General features: G+C 41.3%; 2 long non-coding RNA genes across 2 annotated transcripts; one reads left to right on the plus strand and one right to left on the minus strand.

Moving 5' to 3' along the window:
• Positions 1 to 6,258: 6,258 nt before the first annotated feature.
• LOC111266723 (uncharacterized) lies at positions 6,259 to 13,656 on the minus strand. Its single transcript, XR_002684237.2, has 2 exons — positions 13,204 to 13,656; positions 6,259 to 8,308 (listed from the first exon to the last, which is right to left on the minus strand). It is a non-coding gene; the product is annotated as an uncharacterized LOC111266723 (long non-coding RNA).
• Positions 13,657 to 13,776: 120 nt separating this feature from the next.
• LOC147752636 (uncharacterized) lies at positions 13,777 to 14,618 on the plus strand. The gene is made up of 2 exons (XR_015313542.1): positions 13,777 to 14,132; positions 14,224 to 14,618. It is a non-coding gene; the product is annotated as an uncharacterized LOC147752636 (long non-coding RNA).
• Positions 14,619 to 20,297: the final 5,679 nt, after the last annotated feature.

The following is a 20,297-nucleotide window of genomic DNA, read 5'->3' on the forward strand; positions in this document are numbered from 1 at the left end:
TTTATGATCCAGGAGACTGTGTGCGTGTTTACGCGGACACACGTTGTCCATACATGTCATCGTTGTTGCCATCGCTTAGCTATTAACATACGGCCACAGTTGCCGCGTGTATTCTGCTAGAACAGAAACGGGGTGTTCGGAGCTACAAATATCAACCCTTCATGAAAACTAACTGAGAGGGGCCATAATGAAAGAGTTAATAACAAAGGCGTCGACGCTTTGTTCCAATGGTTACTTTCCAAGATGGGTCCATGAAAACAATCGAACCGCAGACAATTGTTAATTGACAACAATTGTTGATCACCTCGTCGAACTAGGACATTCAACAAATCAGTCAAACCGTGTACTATAAGATAAGCGTATTTTGGTAAGGGATGGTCGTCAAATGCGGGGCAGACATATGGCGACTGAACAGAATTTTTACTTTCTGCGCTTACCTAAACGAATCTTAAGTGCTGTACCTGCGAAAACTGCTCGACCGACGGTAGAGCTTTAATATGTTTACGCGATGGACTACTGCGGATATTCAATTAGAATGATATATTTGTGTGCCTCTATTCCCATTTTAAATATTTCAATTATACCTGTACAATTATTGCATTTACAGTAAGTATAATAAGGACTGAGTGAACCTTCGAATTGGGTAAAATATACGCAACATCTCTTAATTTTTGCTTATGAATCCCTGCGCTAACGCGATAGTTATCCATATTTTGCAATAGATACGAACGACATATATTCAAAACGCTGCCTAATCTTGTCTCTCTCTCTCTCTCTCTCTCTAGTCGAACCCGACACTATTGGGAAGCTTTTTTTAAAAATTTTATAAATTTGCTTTGGAAATGCAATTATAATGTTTCTGCAGTTTAGTTTGCCTGTCTTCATTGTTAGTTTAATGTTAATTTAGTTATTCTATCACGGTATCGTGCCGACGCTCCAAAAATTGTAAAAATTACTAGAACTTTTTTTAATCTATGTATGTATCCTACATACATACAGACTTAGAAAGGTCGAATCGATCAGCAAACATTTTCTATCTGAATCATATGACGAGGGTTTTGTCGAATAAAAACAAAATCAGATTTTGTCACTGAATATGATTAACATTACAATTGTTCCATTTTAGATATGCACGCACAGGTCAGGGTTTCATGACGTGCATGCTGTGCATTGCAAACTTGTAGAAAGCGTTCACAGTCTGAGGCTTCCTTTCGAAATAAATAGGCCCGCCTATACAATTCGGTTACCTACAGGTACACTCGTATCGAAACACAGAGCAAACAGCATTAAATGAAACTATGCATATTCACCCGTCACAGAAATGGCCGGACAGTCATATCTCATTAATCAGTTGCTCAGGTCCACGGCATGACATTCAAATACTGTGCAAAGATTGTGCACGTTTGCTTAAGACATCGAGATGCGTCGAAGCGTCGTAGGTAGCGTGAAGAGCTTAGATGTAAGTATATAATTTTCTTTTTAACTATGGTCGCTAATCAAATACCGTGCTATAAAGCGGGCCCATAATGGATTTCAGCTTTCGAGAAGTCTCTTACATTAAATGTTAAAAAAAGAACGCGCATTCGCTGGCGCATTCATACTGCAACCGAACTCAGTACTTCCCCATTAATCTCCGAGAGCCGAGGCTCACACAAAGCCTCAACGAATCGCTCTAGAGTAGGTTTGTTTGGCGACAAAGTCGAACAACACATAGAGGACGCTCAAGAAGCCAAGCGTATCGGCTTCTCATAGCGGCACTTACGTTATACAGGAATGGGGAAGAGGGAGTCTTGCACTGTCATAAGTAGTTAGAGGAGCAGCAAGACGTGTTGAAGTCGCAGATGCGAAAAGAGCAAGAGGAACTTCGTGCGTTTACCAAGTGCGACAGATCTTTTGTTTTTGATGTTATTTTATATGTTTTGTAGGGCAACTCCTGCTTTAAACTTTGCGATATCTATAATGTTCGAGAGTATAGTATATGCTACGATTATCAGCTTTGGGTTTCAAACGTATGCCCTTCTATCTGGACAAGTAATCAACATCGCATTCAGGTATAAGTTTCTCTCAATTTCTAGACTCGGATAGTTAGGGCCCTTCTTAGCATCGACTCTATTCACGCTTGGCTGAAAATTCTAGCTAGTCACGCTGACACAAATAGCCAATGAAAGAGGATTCGTGAAGCCATAACGATTAAAAATGCACTTGCGGCTGGGCACAACTCGTCAGCACATTTATTATGGAAGATTAAAGGAAACGAAATGCAGGTGTGCCCTCTGCTTAGACGTGGCCGGTTCTAGCTTAGGTTCGTCTCTTCGAGGCCCACGTCCCCGACAGAGTTCTGCATGCCCTAGCCGTTTCTAGCTGCTTTTTTATCTGGCGGCCGAGTTAGGTCCGTCGGCCGAACACCTAGCACGAGCTACAATTAATCTCCCAAGAAGTTCCAGACCCTTCATAGGATATCTTTCACAATTGAGAACAGTTACTATATGAGACCATACAGATGACACTCCGGAGGCTGCACTGTGGTTAGCAGAACAGGTCTGTAGCATATGGCCTTAGCGCTGGCAGCACGGTTTTATAAAGGCGATACTAAAAAGCGCGCTATTTCTATATATCAAAGTACAGAACGAAAGCGTCACATGCCAGTTCAGTTTATAACAATTATTTCTGTACTGCGAGAAATAACGTTCATATCTAAGGTTAAGACGAAGAGAGCCAAATGTTACGGGTATACAGAAAAAAGTTCCTCAGAATACTCCTAGGCTGAATAAACATATTTTGACTAATTTGTCAAGGTCTAGGCATATTCATTAGCTTCGCTTAAATCCTATCTGTGACGGATTACGAGCAAAGATTGTCCGGACGTGGTCAATATACTGGACGTTTCGTGCTCGACGGCGTTAGGACAAGTCATGCAAGTATAGGTTTCTCAAAAATAGGCGCATCCATAGGAAGTCTAGCTTTTTCCTAAAACCGTTGGAAAAATCATCAAAACCCACAGACGTGTATTCCTTAAACTGCGTTCAAAAAATAAACGGAAACCGTAGCACAGTTTAAACGACACTTTACATTAGGGATCTTCTAGCGAAACGTGTAACATTCTTCACCTCTCTATATGGTCGTGTGACATTCCGAACAGCCAGTGGCTTTATACTAAAAATACTTTGAGGAAACGCAAGACAAAGCCAAATTCAAAAGATCCAAAACGTTCACTGGCGAAACTGGTTTTCGCCAAAAAAAAGCCTTTAGCCAATCCTTTTTTATTTATAGAAAATTTTCACCACAGATGAAATACCGTTGACGTTATTTTCTCCCAGAAAGCTTTAATTTCAGACTTTATATTGTTGTAAAAATATATTGCTTTTACAAAAGAATGCTGACAACACTCGACGCTAAATGAAATTTAAGAGCAAGAGGCTTGTATACGGAGAGGCATTGCTCGTGCACATCTGCAGATTTTTCCACAAGTTCCATTTTTGTAGGAAAAATATCTACTTTTATTTAAATACTATTGAATTAGATTTTTTTTTATTGGAATTACTACTCCGGATAGAAAATTAATTTAATGAATAATAAAAGATTGACTTATACCACTATGACGTTCAAGCAATTTCTTCGAGAGTTAATTGACCTTTTGCCTCGTCTTTTAAACTTGCTACCTCCATTCACATCTTGTTGGGTCACACAAGTTCCACCCGAACCATGAAATTATCAACGGTATCACACTCTTCCATTGACCTGGCTCTAGCTAGGAGACAGCAAGCAAGTGCCGCTTGTCAAACCGGCCCTCTTGTCGCTTTCTCTATTCGTGTACTTGATGTCCCAGCATCAGACCCCTTAAGGCATCTAGTGGTGTGGGGGAAATTTCTTTGACGAATCGAGCAAGCGGACAGACGAAGGAGCGGATAAGAGATCCCACCTCGCCCTTTGAGGCGGCATCGGCGTCAAGCTACGCTCGTATATATATTAAGTCGAATGGGTGTGTTGTCATACATCTAGAGCAGGCTTTCACGGCCTCTATGTGGTCTATAGTAAGTACAATATCCTTCCTCCTTTCATCGCCATCGCGAAGTGTCGATCTTCTCGGAACGGAGAAGAACATGAGACTTGTTCCCTGCACCCTCGGTCTTATGCCTATCCTGTGTGCGAAGGCTTCGTCTATCTTTCTCAAAATTACCCTGTCAAACCAGGAGGCCACTTTGATCGTCGGTTTGATATGAACGCCATCGCTACGTCATCAAAGCCCCCGCAGGGTTGCGTCAACTATTAACATGAGGTTAGAAGCGGGACTTTAGCGAAGACAGGAAGATTGAGAAAAGTGCTTGAGCACAGAATTTATCCATCGTCGAACTTAGCCGGGCGGGCTTTTGGAGCAGCATGGAACTCCAAAGACGTAGTAGTTTCGGTTCAGCGGACATCAAAAACGCCACAAGTCATTATCACCTATTTCGAACTGCTTTACAGGTGCCATCAACAGCTTCTGTAGTAGGTTTCGGTGACGTGAGTTGATAAATATAGAGACAGGCACCTTCCTAAGAAGAGAAATATGAATGTGTTTCTGTTCGGTTGAAAATCACTGGAGGTGCTCTTCGTAAGTGGTGTTTAAGGAACGCTATCATGTAAATAGGTTTTGCGTCTATCAGATGAAAATCTTTATAATTTTGTCACATGACGCAAAATGCAGTTAGTCCGCGGAGACGATTCAGTCCTCCGGCTTCAACCAGTCTCATGAACGTACCCCTTACACGTTGAACATGATTATGATACTGTTGTTTATCATATCAGTGTGTTTCTTGATTAACCTGTTCCGTCCTATAAGAAGTAAATATAACAGTAACAATACAGAAGTGGCCTTCTAATCAACTGATACACACCAAACGCTGTTGATCATTTAAACAGCGATTTGGACTCTCTCTTCCTTTATTGAAATTCTTTTTTCACGCATGCTCCTTCATTTTTTTCGCTCCATTGTACCACCAGTAGAGGTCGCTAATAGCTGACCTTAGGTGTCGCCCCCCACTGAGTGATTCTGAAGCACCAACGGAATTTCCATCACTAGGTTCATCAACAACTATGATAGTATTGCCACTGATTGGAATGGCTCCGGCAGCGAAAATTCAATGACGACCGGCGAAGTTTTTACAACGGCTACGTGGACGAATAGAGGCAAATCTGATTTATCTTCTATGACTTTCTGCTGCTAATCTAGACTGCTATTATCGAGCTGTCCCAGTTTCTGTTTTTACGCCATTCTTTTCTTTTTGTCATCTGCAGATAATTATGTGTTCGTCGCGATTGTCGTCGCGACACTGTGTTGAAGAGTGGACATTGGTCGACAGAGTACCCACTCTGGATGCGTCGCCGACTCGGCGCTACGAGCGACGAGTCTCGCCCATGTCCTACCTGGTGGAGGTATGGTCCCTTGAAAAAGGGGCGAAAAACTCTAAGATATCACGCGCAAGAAATGCATCGAGAGACGCGACGGAAACCGGTGGGGTGGGAGGACAGGAGGCGCCCAAGAAAAGAAGAAGTGAGAGGATGAAAACTTGATATACACGGAGACATTCATAGAGACAGCAAAGTGACCGGAGAGAAAGACAGAGAAGGAAACGCGGCGTGCATAAAAAGGACAAGCGATGAAAAGGAAAAAAAAGACTCAAACAAGATCTGTCGGTGGATATTGTAGTACACGAACACAGATAAATCCATTGGGATGTTTCAAAGGAGCTTGTCCAAAGCTCGCGAACAATATCCGTTCAACCTATCTCAGAGTCAAGCAGTATATTAGCCTAGCATCAGCCATTGTTAGTGTGTGGGATTATGTTCATGGAAGAACTGTTTGTTCTAGTGTCTGTGTGCCGATGACCAGTTTCGAGTGTCGAATGTATAATGATATCCTTGAGTCTTGTGTCAACTGGGGTACAGGATAGCAAAGAGGAAGTAGAAGACAATACGAGGAGGGTACGCTCGTCAGTGGACTGAGGTATTCGATGGTACTTGAATACCTCAGTCCACTTACGATGTCAGCGTTTCGTCCGAGAAGAACAACCACCGTTACCGTGTTCCTCTCTAAGAATCTTCGTGTTAACAGAGCAAGTGTTGCGGTGATGTCAATATTCGGAAGTGTTAAATGATAGGCAATACGTTTTCCGCTCTAGTAAGGTATCTCACGCACATCAAGAAGTGGGTGACGTGGAAAATGCATAACAATATCTTCTTCTATTTAGCCCTTTACTAAAAATAATGACAACGTAAACAGAAAAATAAAATTAGTAGAAAATTATATTGACCGACTCACCTAGTGCTACTTAAGGTTTATTTTTCAAAGCAACAAAAAAATTATCTAGGGTAACAGACCTTGTTAACTTAGCAGACAAATTGCTTAACTGCACTATGAACCTATCTGATTCGCAACTTGTGTAGAATTTACTTGCCAGTCAATCTGTTTGGAAGTTCTATAAGATGTTAGCTGCTATGGTATGTTCGGTTGGTCCTATCCAACATACATCTATAGTCTATTTTTAAGATCTATGCAGATTTATCCTATTAGATTTACTAGTATAAGAACTGAATGATGTTCTAAAGAAAGACTTGCCATAGCTGTGTGCGGTATCTGTGGCAAACGAGAGTGCAATACAAGGACAAATCCAACTGCCCAGGGCCGATCCAGTTCTAGCCGAAGAGCTTAGCGATATTAGCAGGAACGGCCGGCAGCGTTGAGAGCATCTTGTCACATCCGCTCGAAATACTGAGCCACGCTCCTGTCTTGTGCTCCCTTGATATCGAATCACCCCGTATCTGAACTGCGAGATATTACGACGCGTACTATCCAGGAGACCTAACTGAGCTCACTTGATTCCTTGACGAAAACTAACGAAGAACAAGTCTACGTTGCGGGGTGTCAGTCTTAATATGAAGCACCGTATTTCATGATTTTGTCCATCGATTGCTGGCCGTGTAATCTGTTGTACCAGTGAGATATGACCTACGATATCTGTGTCCCTTATGGACGGGCAGATAGACAAACGTGTAAGACATATTGCTTGTTGCAATGATTGCAGCCGCTGCCATTCCCGTATAAGTGTTATTTCATGCACCAGAATCGGTACCCTTTGCATACGACTATAGTCGTTTCTAATATTGTGCCAAGTGGAATGAACACGAAGTCTTCAATTGAATTCGTGCTATTACTAAGCCACTTCGCTCACAATTCACAAATTTAAAAACAAATTCTCTTTTGAAACAACAATATTTTAAAAATCGAGCACAGTAACCTCGTGCGTACCAAATAATAGATAATACGTTTCTTTCTCTTTCAGAGACGTTTCTTTCTCTCAACTACGTCGGTTTGTAACCGCTAAACCGTAAAAGCTTGACTATTTTATTGGTTTCAATAGTTTCATATATGGATGCCTTCAATTCGAATTTTCATAGAAAATTCCTAACGTTTCAATCACGCTGACTGCCCAATAAAGCTAATTTTACATTAATAAATACCAAAAATTGTCCCGTATCATAATTCTCGTTTTTTAACGAGGTAATAACAGTGTCTACATATCAGAGATTTAAAACAATGTTATAAAGAAGGTACTTCGATCTACAGGTAAAGACCAATCACAGATACATCTTGCACTATGCCGATTTCTGTTTCACCATTTTCCATAGAGCGGCTAAATTTTCGTCGTTAGCTTTCTAAGAAGAAAGAAATGGTTGCTATTGTCATATTTAAGTTTGATATATAGGTCACCGTGTCTAAAAGATCCCTCCCTTCATACGTTCTACCTGTTTAATTAGTAAATTGTTTCTGTTGTGAAGTCTATGGTAATAATCGTATTTGTAATGGCCTCATTAAAACGTTTACCTCGGTTCTATTTTTCGTTAGTCGGCTTCATATACGTGCGCCCACGGGCGTAAGGCAACCTTAAGCTTCAAGTAAAAACAACCCTTTAGGAGAACGAACGATTGCCGAATAGGTGTAGCGGTGTCTACGCTGACTAGGCCTTTTATCGCCACATGCACGCCTTAAAGGCTCATGTCTCAGGCACAGTTCTTTTAGCCAGTAAGGCAAATATGCTCAATGACTAGGTTCTGCTGAATTTGCCATGGGCTAAAAGTGACACATAAACTACGCGGCTACAAATTCATGATTCGTGCTCATTTGCATCTGCTACTTTTCTCCTTTTTTAAACAAGACTATACCAATTATAAGGTTCGTGTAGAGTTGAATAGACGAAAATTTGGACCGGTTGCCCTCGCTGGACTCGTGACAGCTTTAAATCCGCGCATGATTTTTAATCTCGACTCCCACCTGTAAGTGTTTTCGTTTATAACATTACGTGTTAGATGTTGTACAAGTCTCTAATTGATAGAACTTGGCAATCGCTCGGTGAATCCTCGAGACAACTCTTCAACAAGCATTTTTTCGGTCTCGAGGAACTTTGTATTCTAATTTTTATTGCATTTGTACAACCTATATTTTTTACAACGTAATAGAAAAAACGTTAGCTTCCATGCTTCTTTGAACTATGCGAAAATAGAATGCCCAGTAAACGTACTTCTACAGACTTAGCAGGAAAAAGACTTTCTACGGATAAGCTTTCCCTATAAGGCGACCTGTGTATATACGTTCTCTCTATTTAAAGAATTAAAAATCGACCCGTATTGGATATGACAAAGTAGAGCAATCGCAAAAATTGCTTTTTACAAACTTTCTATGTCCGTGGGTAAGGCGTAATGTTGCCCCCCAGTGTGGACCATCCCCACTTATGAATCTCGGCATTTACTACAGAAAGATATCAATTTCGACCGTTACACATATGTACACGTTTTACAGTTGATGTTATCGTTGCTATTACGTACGGTTGGGGCAATGCTTAGTTTAGCTTCGAAGGGTCGTTCGTCGAAACTAACCGTGAGCAGGCCACTAAATTAAGGCTTTAACCATTTCGATCCAAACAGATGCGTTCATCAAAGGCCGACCAACTACGGACCTGGGTCAAAAAGGTGCCAACAATCACTGATTGAGAGCATTCGACTATTGTCGTCGAAGTAATTAGTCGGTCAGGGTCATTTATCATCCTTTCACACTCTACATACCGTCCTTCCCAATTTCGAACAGCTACGATAAAACGGCGCTTCGAAGCGTATACGTTCGATACACTAACAATAACAATGCAGTGAATTAGTTAGAAGAATTCACTTCGCAGCGCTGATATATAATATCACGCTGAATATAAAAGGAGCAAAACAGGTCGTTTGTTCCATACGAGTCATACGGAAATGCGTCCGGGTGGCCTAGCTAAAAAGAGGCGATACAGACATTTGTCGCTGTTTATCGTCTAGGCCACCTTAGAAACAGTGAATCAAGGGATTTTTTTACAAAGCGTGTATATCGAAATCTATTGATCTTGTCGTTGTGGAACGTCGTTCGATAACCAGACGGCTAGGTGGTTTAGCCACACTCAAGTTTAATTTTATATTCGGTTGAAGCTTCTCTGCACACTCAAATGTACGCATTATATGTCTAGCGTTCATCTCTCAAGGGAAAATTTAATCACTATGGCTGTGCTAATAGGAGAAACAACGACAATGATTGTATGGTCTTACGAAACAACGAAAATAAGCGTTGTCACAGGGTCACGCACTTACATATCTGTTAATTTGTCAACAATTGTTGCGGTTACAACTTTCTTTAGAAATGCCCCTCGTCTATCGTCTAGTTTCTCTGAATGTTTAATCGCCTTGTCCCTTGCGTACTCGTTCTCGCGCTCAATAATGCGAGACATCTCTTACGAAAACAGAAATGAGTCATCGGACCATTGTTTCCGGTTGCTGTTATATTCACTATTATGATCCTCCGCCTTTTGCTCATTGCTATTTTATTTCAGATACAATCATTGAATCTAAATCGTAGAATCAATTTGGTGACGATAAATTTTTCCTGTGTCATTTTTCTAGTCGCTTCTTGTTTTTTTCGCATCGAGGCGTCGCTTTCAGACGTCCATACTGCTGTTGTTTGTATCTTACTCTATAGATACTGTAGACGCAGATGCCGCGGCTCAGTGTCCCGGTATCTAAAGGCGTTGGCAGATTGTTAGCACATCGGGTCGTCGCTAACGGCAACGTCATAGTCGTCCTTGTCGATTATGTAATTGCGACCACCGAAAATTATGATTTATTATTTTATAGCGATGTATAGTATCTGCCTTTGGGTCGCCACTGATTTGTTCACTGGTAAACGCTGCATTCTGTCTATCGCATCAATAGAAAGGGCTGCATAAGGTGCAGCTGTATAACAAGACCGCGGACGTGTTTCTCTTTGGCTCACAGTTAGCCTAACACCAAGATCCTAAACGATAAATCGGCCTATTCGATAGATGCGTTAAGACAGACTCTTGACAGGCGGCAGACGGGCAGAAGAAGTGAGAAGAAACGAAAGATGATACGGTTATGTATGTGTTTACAAAAGCGAGATAATGCGAGGTTTCGTATGTATTTTTATGTGCGTACATGTATTTACACAGATCGACGTACGCACAGACCGATAGACAATGGTATTTAGTGATCATATGATCGATCGATTAGTTATATTTGCCACTATAATGTGCATTAATATTTGGAGCGATGGCGTCAGCCGGGAAAGTGGCCTCGGAAGCTGCGAAAATAACGGCGGACCAACGCAGATCTACCTTACATCTGAACGACCAGAAAAGCCGGATCCGTTAACGTACAACAAAATAATGATGTTACGAAATAGAATCAGCAGCGTAATGTTTTTTGAAAGCCCCTGTTCGACTGTAAATGAGACAGGACGGGGAAACTCAAAAATATTCCTTTTATTCGTACGTCTATTTATATGATATGTTGGCATTTTTAGTGACCGTCCTAGGTTAGGTAACTACGCTTACTGTAGCCGCAGTTGGCGGCCTCCCCGCTGCGCAGCAAACATAGGACCTATAATACAGTACGTTTGTATAAGGGTGCTTTTTGATCAGGTCGTCGTAATGCTCGCTACTCATTGGCGGTAATCTCTTAATTGTCAATAAATAATGCGTAGGACAATAGTGCAGATATTGTACAGATTGAGAAGTATCAGTAGCAGGCAAAGTCAATTAGAAGTATTAGTGTAGTAGAAAGAAGAAGACAGAATTTTACCAATACCACCATAGCTAATGTGGCCACAATGAGACCTATATTCCGACAAAGGTAATAAATAGAAAGACTCGTTAATTTTTTTTGACGTGCTATTCGTATCCGACACATCAGCCCGCGACCAGGATTTAAGATGCTGTGGACGGGATGTTTTCGTTGAATTGTCCTAAAGCTCGCGAAGATATATATGCAATGATACTATAATATCTCGTATATTTCCAAGATCTCTAGAGAATGTAAGGGAGCATGTAATACTCGTACGTTTACAACAGTGTGCTTCTTATAGCGCATCTGTACTCCTGCAGCGTCTGACACAGTGTGGGGTATTAATCAAAATAATTAGTTATATCTATTACCTTTCGTCTCTATACGTTGGTGGTAATTAAATAAACACCTTCGGTGTTCAAATAGATCCACCTTTTACCGTGACTTTACATTTTTACCTACAGAGACCTGCGCTATTTTATATGGACCCTGTATGTTAACAGTGCAGGTTCGTTGGGGAAGAAACCCGTTGCCGGTCAACTAGCTAATTAGATAGCAATCTTCCCTTACTCACTGATTATATAGCTAAAGATTTATGTAAATTTACTGCAAAAATGAATTACGACGCGCTCAATATTGCCGGCTATACAGACACGTACACGTACCCATTTTAATGGCTTCCTTCATCGGACGAAGCACGTTCAACAAATCCCTGTCTCCTCTCATTTCGATTTGTTGATATTGGCAAAAACGAAATTCCCGTACCGTTCCGAACTATGTATGTAGTCATTGCGTATCGCCTACGTGACTGATGGATCTAAGGTACCCAATACGCGCGCGATATTGAGCCGCTGCGCCGTGTATACATAATACATTCTAAGCTGATTCGTAATACAATAAGTACGGTGGAGCTGGGCCGTCGTTGAGTCTTCGCCATTTTCCTTTTTTTTTTTTTTTTTTCAGTGATTTGGGCGCGTTTTCGATAATTTGGGCAACGACTGCGCCAGTAGCAATGGAGCAGTCGATAGATTCGATCGCGCTATTACGCATGAGTACCTCGAAATATGATCAGAGAGTTGTTATGGGCTTAGCTGTTATTGTTATGATAATTATCAATACTATGGCCGTAATTGCCATAATCACCGGCGTCGTGGCCTGATCGGATGGCGTTGTCGCTGTAACCATGACTTTGACTTCTCGCAGGTACAGGCGGCCTTTTTAATGTATACATTATAAATGGCCTACATTGCTTTCCCGCTCTGGGTTCGAGCCGGCCTTTTTAGCGAGCCCATCCGAATGGTGCTCTGTATTTTAAACCGGCCATCGATCGGCCAAAGTATTTAATAGACATGTTTCGCCTGACGGCGTCTATATAGGGCAGGCAGGTATATTTGTGTCCGTATGCTGATTCATACGATTCGGAAATTTCATTGCTACGGCTAGCGCTCCGCTCCGACGATAATTAACGATGCCGCAAATTTTCTTCAGATATAGGTAGGGTGGCCAAATGAAGGTAGGGATCACTCGGATCGCGTAGATAATTTGTAGTACGTGAATAATCATTATTGATGTTCTGGGCAACATATTTATATAATAAGTCTAATAGTTGAAAAAAGAATATATTTTTATTATCATTGGCTTTTTTCTGCTAGTTTTGTAGAGAAGAAGGTGCAAAAATGAGCGCCTAGCAAGATCAAGTATTCGCTAGAAGAATATGACCGTATATGATTTTTCATGCCACCCTCAATAATTAATTATTTATGCTGATCTACTTCTGTGGGATTTACCAAGCTAGCTTCCGCATGTTCGGAGAGTTGATAATATATTTTTTACTACTACTTTGACATATAACAAAGAAATTACTGAATGTTTGTGGTATAATTCACTAACCCAATTTTCATCATAGTGCTGATTATTATCTACCGACTATCATTCGTTAGAAGTGTTTTCTTTTTTTTCTGAATTTCAGAAATGTCTGTATCGCAATAGGCTAAATCTGCTCAAAATATTTAAATATTCTTGATCATTCGAACTCTTACCAAAACGGTAATAGTTTCCTGAGTTTACCTTCAATGCACGATAATGCTATTAGGTGTCGATCGTTTTTCCCGTCAACTTCAATTGCACTTCTGCCACTTCGGCCATCGTCATCGTTACCGCCTGATAAGCTGTTGGCCTCGTTCCTCGTTGCAAGCTAAATTCAGCCGAGTCCGCTCCGCCTTCTACAAGTCACGGCTATCGGTCATCACTAAGCTCAATCGCGGAGAAAGAAAGATCCGAAAGTAAAACTGTGAGATTGATTGGTCTATGCTATCCACCTATCCGGCCGTACATCTGGGTGTATTATGCTATTTTGATCTGATCGAATCAGGGAAACGCGGTCTGGTCGAACGAAATCTGATGCGGATTGATCAATGGAGAGCTGATCGAAGTCGTGTTTCTCTGTCTTGCTCGCGGCGCCTACGCTTGGCCCGAACATGAACTACGGACAACGGATAACGCATAGCACAGCCCGATCGCGACAAAAACGAACGCGTGGGCGGAGTGATATCGTGCAAATGAGGCCATGTTCTGCCGACCAAACGAAAACAGTCAAGCAATGTGAGCAGCTACGGCAGCAACAGCTGAGACGGAACGGCGCCAACAACAAGATCGCGTAGAATCTATTTATTATAAGGCTACTTATGTGATTTGTTTCTGCTGTTGTTATTGTCATCGTTGCTATTACTGCTAGCAAGTTCGAACGACTTAACAACTCTCGCTCCTTCATTTTTCGTCCCTCAATCCACTGCTGAATGTATCAATGCCCCGATAGCTACTCAAGCAAGAAGCCTTTGATCGATCGCCGTTACCTCTTTGTCCTGTGCTATGCGAAGGAGCATTGAGATTCGCATCGCGTTGATCGGCTCCGTGATGTTGTTAATGCCACGACGCTTCGTGATTAGGAAGGGCACTTGAGTCGTGCACATAGAGACAAGGATGTGGAAACAGGGAGAGTAAGTAATCGGCTCATTCAAGTACGGCGATTGATCAGATGGCCATCATGACGAGAGACATTATAACGATTGGAATTGATTGAATCGGCAGGCGGTGATGCGGTGGCACCGATGCACAAGTTTCTGTACTACCATTATCACTACTCGGTCATCACGATTCAACAAAGACGAGGACAGAGGCGAGGCGACCGTTGGATTATCGAACAAAAGCCTGGAGCGGACTACTAGCGAATTGCGTGATTGTTTGCACTGATGCAGTGAGCTAAAAATTTGCATTAGGCTGACATCACCGCCTTTACAGGAAGGACAGGAAATACTGGCACTGGAGACTCCCTTAGATGACTAAGATCAGAACACAGATTAGTTACATTCTTGTCATTTGCTGTATCCTTTATTACTTTCAGGCTCGAATTTTGACCTCAGCACCGTTAGGACAACTCGGTTAATTTACCAACTAAAGAATAAATCAATATTTTACGAGCAAAATTTTATACGTGTTCCTTGCCAGTTCTACATCCAACAGCGCATATGTGTATCACTGATGTTTATGGAGCTGATCCGCTGTCGAGCTGGGTAGCGATGACGGCCTTAAGATACTTGTCGATATAAATATGTACATATGATCGGCTATGGGTTTCGGGAACCGGATTCAAGGATCGAGAGAATATTCAGGCAAAAGACATATGCAAAGCTTTTCCTGGGTCTCTAATTACTACCATCCATTTGTCCATTGATTGCGTTCATGAGTTAAGAACCTCTGATGTATATGCGTGCACCGGTGAATCATTCCTGCATAAAGTATTCGTGTTTTGTACGTTAACAGTAAATAACTCAAACTGGTTTGTTTACGGTTTGGGATACAAAAGTAATAATAGGTAGCAAAAAGAATAGTAAGTAGCAATAGTGTATGCACAGAGTGGCGACAGCATAATTAATAAAGGAGTAAGGAACAAACGAATGTCGTAAAGTTGATTCCATGGGACTGATGGAAAGCGTTTCACAGACAATGAGGGCTCAGAGACGCTTCTTCGTGGTATGAGAAAATATATATCCCGCCAAGGCTGACGCTCCGAAAGTCATCTTCCAGCATTGATCTAACGTCTAAAATTCAAATGAGAAACAAGGTAGGTAAACAGTACGGATTTGTTGTGAGTTGTTTTCGCATTTTACCAGTGCTAGTTAGAGTAACCAGGCAATCATACAATAGTGCCATTGATTCTACAGTTCTTTTCCCGATTTAGTTCTAAAGTAAACTTCAATTGCACCCGCAGCAATAACACTTAGTAGAGTGCCCCAACATCGAGGCTCGATACTGTTTCACAGACGCAAATCGGAGGGACGTTCTGTGAAACCTTTGCTATTCATTGCTACTTAGAGGATTTTCTTCGTTGCAGCGAGGCCTGCGAGTTCCTTCTTCTTAAGCGTTCGAGCGACACGCCCCTTGAGAGAGCGTATCAGCTAATCCGTTCAAACCGTCTATTAGTGAGAAACGATCGCTGCGCATATTTGTACATAAATGTGTCTTTTCGTGCTTACATTAGCTAATCCTCTACAACATATACTTTCATTGATGTTATGATTACGAATGCGGTGTTGATACTTACACTGCGTCTTTGAGTTCTGCAAATCATTATAGTTCAAGAAGGGACGCAGGGGGCCTATGAAGAGAAATGGATATACGCAGGTGATGCAAAAAGGAAAGCTTATGCCTCATCGAATCGCAGCGCTCTCAGCTCAAACATATGCGTCTTGTACAGTTGAATTACAAATAGTGAAAGCTAACTTTTGAGTTTCAATAGCCCGGTTATGTACAGAACGTCTTGATTCGCCAACTGCGCCATTATTGACTCGGCCATGTAAGCTGAAACATCTGTACTCGGCTTTGTACATGTTTATGTATGAAAATCCTCGTAGGGGCGAGTGTCCTGTTGTGCCGAATATACATCTATGCATACCCAGCATGACGATCCTGTTACAACAAGCTGTGTCGTTACAATCACTATACGATGACCTCAGTCATCTTAAGGGCTCCTGTTGTTGTTATCTCCGCATTGTATTTATGCTCCGAATCGTCAACTTTCAATGTATATACACGCTGCATACGACAATGCAGCTAGTAACAACCTTGTCAGAGGTTGTTGTTATAGCACAGTGACGAAGAGCGAGCTCCATCAATCGAGGACCCTTCGTAGTGTTTATGGCCACGTCTACTTGTTGTACATGCTAGGCTGACTGAAAGCCTGGGGTTCCTATTATAGTAACAACAGCAGAGGTGACCACAGCAATTGACAGCAGAATTCTGGCCGAGGAACAAAATAGGAACTCAAAGCACAGAACAGGCTCATATTAAGAAAATCTAGAAGCTTTCGATGTTCGAACAATCGCAGAGTAAATGGTGTCCTATTCGGAGACCGCTGGCAGAGGAGACGCATGAAAGGACATGATGTCCATCCTCGCCTTGTGACTAAATAAGATCAAATGAAATATTGCGGCAAAGCCACCTTGTCTGTTTGAATATCATTGTTTAATTGAATTCAAACACCTTGTATTTTGTCGACAGAAAAAGAAACTTATCGAATGAAGAGACCAAATACGTGGGCGTTTGATATCATCATAGAGCTCGTAATGGCCTAGGATACTGCTCACTCGACTGTATTCGTCAGCTCACAGATTGCTTAATCTTCAAAGGACAACTACTGATCTATAGCTTAGCATGGTTTGCTTTGGGTAGCATCGAAATTGGTTTTTATTATCGTTCAACGTAGATCCGCAATGGAGCAAACCAACTTGTTACGATCGTCCAAAGCATTAGCAGGTATAGTCTCCGAACCAATGGAAAAAGTTCGATTGTGCTTTGTCCTAATTTGTAAGAAAAAAAAATGTTAATACTGACAGTTACAATCAGGACATATATATAAACTAGGAATTTATGATCGTTCTATAGATTGAATTAAAATCTATTTGATAGATTAGATTTTTTACGTGACGGTCAGCATATATATTCTTAGTCTGAAAGAAGTTCATCGTGTTTTTAGTTTACGTTTATGTTCCTGATAATCATAATAATGGGAGAGCTCAGGACACATGAGTCGTAGCAGTGTAATCTCTCTAACGTGTTCTTGCGGACACCGTCAATTGCAGGATCGTGCCTTTGTGCAAAAGCGTATAACCGAAAATCCCCATACAGACTCGAATGGGTACTATGGCGTTTTTTGTGATTCCGATAGGAGTCGCAAGTGTGGCGGCATTTAGCTTCTATCTTCGTACAAGCCTGACAGTTGGATCGGCATCATTCACTAAATCGAATAATTCTTAAATGTTTTCTATGTAATAGATCATAATATTGTCTATAAGCTACTTCATAATGGTAACTGGTCCCGCTTTATGATTATTCAACGACAACTTCACTGAAAGCGCTCCGAGCTGAGAAATTAAATAGGAACGTATGTCCTCAAAAGGCTATCCATGAGATCCGCTATTAATGATTTTGAACAATATGATTTCCGTCGTAATAATCGTCATTTGGACGATAATTTTACATGAAATTATATACTAAATAAATATAGTACTAAATAACAGTCAATCCTTTTTTTTCTTTTTGCATTTAAATTGCCTTGCTCCTTTCTTACTCTTTGTACGATTGGCTCTGAAAGGATTCTTATTTACTCTGTTTGTTCCCACACGTTCCATCCACCCATGTCCTCCCATCTGTGTAAGTTCCAGAGGCACTGTCGAAAAGAGCCAATAATATATATATTGTGTAGCCGCTTCGTACAAGTGTATTATAGCCTCTGTCCTATAGCCATTTATGTCTGTTGTCAATCGAAAATCAGATGGACTATGTGAAGAGTTTTAAGCTAGCCATTCGGACTTATGGATGCACGCGCGTGTCAAATTCAAACAAAGACGCTTAAAAATCTTGATCGAGCTACACAAAAGGAATGAGACCTCACGTAATATAAGGACGTATTGATGTCAAAAGCGAGACAAGAACGTTATCTGACCAACTATTGCAAGCAGGCTATCCTTTGTTCGCATTGTACGTGTCTAGATAATAGGCATATCCGTTCAAAGTAGGCGTTACGATGGGCTAAATTTGATTCGAGGATACCCTATGCACGCCCTACAAGATCGTACCTTTTCAGACCCTGCGACAGTTTCGATCATTGAACTTCTTTTATGTAACCATTGAAAATATTTAGCTTTTTAAAATGGTAAAATTAACTTTGTTTAGCTTTGCTAACCAGCATGGCATTTATCTCACTAGCAGCAAAACCAAGCGCGAAACCTGTCTCATCTTGTTAATTATGAGATATGTAGAAGACAACTATAAAATGTCTAAATAAACAAAAATCGAAAATTTAAATTAAAAGACTGACCGCATACGACGTTTATGTTCGACCCGCATCACACGCTTCTAACTATTTTATATTATTTCCTCGTTCGAATAGGAGATGACTGGAGAGTATCGTATCGGAACTAAACTACCAGATACTTTAATTTCGCAGTTTGTCGACTCCCGCTTGCTTAATTTATCACCTCGCATCATCAAGTACTCATGTCTTCTTCATAAATATTATAAGATAAATATTACATATATATATAAATATTATAAGAATGATATATTTGCTGCGCTATGCCGTAAACGACGATCGATCACTATCGTTGCGGAAGGGACATCAGTATAAAACATACGCTTTCGTTCTGTTAGGAATTTTGGTTTGGAAGCATCTAAGGTCTCCGTTGACATCGTCTCCACGCATTCGATGACTGCGTTTATCTTCAGTTTGATGGAGCGTTTGAGGTTGCGTAGCGGACAATCGTTGTGTTATCGCCTCGCATCGATCGCTTTGCTCGTTGCCCGAATGAGTCGTCCGTCTACGAGATTGACCTCTGCCTGTCCGATCAGCTTGAGCATGCTTGGTCACAGTATGAAGGCACTTCCATGTCTCTGCAAAAACGTATTACCATCTCGAAGACGACAATGCGATACAATTTTCGGGAAAGCACATTTTTGCTAATTTTTTTTTTTAACGTTTGACAAACTGCGCCTTTGTGGTTCAGCTTCTGTCAATCTTTGCGCAGAAAGTGTTTAGTCGCTTTTATTAAAATAGCTATTATCGATTATATTATTATTACTTTTGTTCGCCTGTCGTCTTGCTTCGTTTGGCCGTTTACGGAAATCAGCTCGATGTTTTCTGTGCCTACCTTCGTACACTTGGCGCTCATTGCGGACGGGCATGGTAGCCATGCGATGAACGCATTACAAGGCAGTTCCGTTTCTTAGGGCGCCATCTCCCATAATTGTGATCGTTCGAAGTCATCCTGATTAGATATCTGCCGTAAGCGTCTCGCCTGTCGGTGATCAGCCCTTAACCTTCTATATTGTGTTGCCGATGTTGAAGTTGCGTCTAGCGGTGCTGGTCGAATAAATGGGAGCCATGCGCATCGCTTTCAGTTGCTATGCAACAATAGATAACGCAATGTCAAAACGGTAAACGCGTTAATTACAAGCTAATCGCTAGTCTTTCCAACGCTCAGTAACGTTTCGGCGAGGTCCATTTTCTCTACGGACGGTTGGTTTTAGGGAGCGCCAAAGAGCTGCTGGTAGCTACTAGCAAGCAAACGAGTAGATAAATGGTTGTGGATAAAATGCCAGATTAATCAGGGTTGGTCAGTTGTGTGCCGATATGACGATAGTTAAATAGTAAAACTGAGGTGGTGAGAACTGCGTATCGGTCAAGCCCTCGTTAGAAAATTAGACAACGTGAAAAGATTTATTGACTGATTTGGGACGGAACGATATTTCGAAAATCGCCCAGATTCGAGATACAGCGAGAATCACCACTTCAGCAAGGTCACGTCTTCGCTTGGAATTGCCGGTGGAACAAATGCGTTATCTGACATGAATTCGAAATTATCCTAACAGAATATTGCTAGTTAGTTATCAAGTCAGATGAGTTTGAGTGATGTTGAAGATGAAAAATACGCAAACATTGACAGCGCATGGAATACACGACGTAGAATATTTCAGAATAGAGATGGAATATTTTCGAAATTTCGTTAACGTCGTCGCCTTTCGCAACACAGGAACAAACAGATCTCAATTCAATAGCGATAAATCGATAGTTTGCGTATGTGTATGTATCATGAATCGAACACGGC

This window comes from Varroa jacobsoni, unplaced genomic scaffold (genome assembly GCF_002532875.2).
Source record: "Varroa jacobsoni isolate VJ856 unplaced genomic scaffold, vjacob_1.0 scaffold_1110, whole genome shotgun sequence".
NCBI classification, from domain to species: Eukaryota; Metazoa; Arthropoda; class Arachnida; order Mesostigmata; family Varroidae; genus Varroa; species Varroa jacobsoni.